Here is a 1717-nt window from a genome sequence, read left to right as displayed (position 1 = left end):
AAAAAATATATCACAACTATGATAATATGTATAATTAACTATGTTTTAGTTGAATTTATGAACTGTTACAATTGACCCCGTAAGTGGGGACAATTGTAACAAGTGCACGACTGTCAAAAATTGTTAATAACTAACATAATAACATTTAAAATAAGGTATTTATTTTTTTTCTAGTAGAGGATAGTCTACATTACTCGTCTGTCTATTAATACTAATAATATATTGGATTTTTTGTTAGTTAAAAATAGTTAAGTAAAAAATGTTACAATTGACCCCACTCTCCCCTACGATACTCTTATTCACGAATAGATAGCAGCTCCATAACGCTGCCAAACGTTCTACAAAATCCAATTAAAAATCTTTTTTACAGTTTAGAAACCATGATTGTTGTAAATGGTTAAAAAAATATGTAGTTTTGCATCCATAATTTTTTTTTAACCATACGAGTTGTAAACGTTTTCAAAACAGTAACGATAAAAAAAAATTTCTCTACTGTAAACTTTACGGTTAATTGGATGGACAGACTGTTACTGGTTATTTGGCTGTAATTTTAGAATGGAAATTCTAACAGTGTAAAAGCAATTCTTGTGCATCATCAACGACTAACGAATTATCTTGTTCCGGCGCATCTTGCTCATCTTCGGAATTCGCGCAAACTTTTCTTAGAGTCATAATCTCGCGAGTTCCTCAAGGGAAATAAATCATTTTAATGTCAAAGTTTAATGCCCAATTAGTTTATCGGAAGAGTTTTGAATGGAACGCCTTTTGCGATGGAGGCTTTAATGTCTTTTTAATGGCATCTGCAGGATTTCGAATTCTAGTTATAAAAATACACTGACCTTTAATCGATCCATATCACAATAAATGGAAGATATGTGGGTTAAAAATAAAGTTGGAGGTGGCATTTTCTGAAGTAATTATTTGTCTGCTACGTCTTAATACACTGTTGTTGAGGATGGATTGAAACGGATGTTTTCGAATAATATGTAGCAGCTGTTACGATAACCATACATCTTAAAAGTTTGTATCTAAGAAACAGGATTTAACGTAGTTTTTTCAGTTTTTTTTGTTTCTCTCCTGTTTGTTACACAGTTTTAACACTAGAACTACCAGTGGCGGATCCAGCGGGTGGGGGGGGGTCATAGGAGTCATGACCACCTCCCAAATTGAAAAAAATAATAATACTTTTTTTAATAGTTTACAAAAGAAATAAAATATTTTTAAAATTATTTTAAGGGGGCATGTACATCTAGGTAGGTCGGAAAAATCGATTTTTTCCCACATCTAATTAATCTGTTCTTCACTGTTTCAAGAATCATAATCCAAAAATTTCTAAAAACGCATTACATTTATTATTTAAACATTTTTAATACTTTATTTATGTATTGTTTTATTGTTCATTATGAAAAAAATAAATGAGAAGACTAGCATTAAAAATCCCAGTTTTTGTTCCAAAAAAAAAATATTAAAAAAAAATATTTTTTTATAAAAAAATTATTGGGGGGGGGGATCTGAGTCTATGACCCCCCCCCCCAGGAAAAATTTCTGGATCCGCCCCTGAGGGCTACTGTTAGAAAGACTGAACATTAAAGTACAGTCGCTGCCCAAATTAGTAGACGCACTATAAGATTCTATGTAAAATCTTAATTATCACGTGATACTCTATACAGCTGTATTGTTTTTACGCGGCTGAAACCAGTTTGCACTTGTTTACGTT

This window comes from Parasteatoda tepidariorum, chromosome 5 (assembly GCF_043381705.1).
Source record: "Parasteatoda tepidariorum isolate YZ-2023 chromosome 5, CAS_Ptep_4.0, whole genome shotgun sequence".
NCBI lineage: Eukaryota > Metazoa > Arthropoda > Arachnida > Araneae > Theridiidae > Parasteatoda > Parasteatoda tepidariorum.
The sequence above is the reverse complement of the archived record's forward strand: the minus strand, read 5'-3'. Positions refer to the sequence as shown.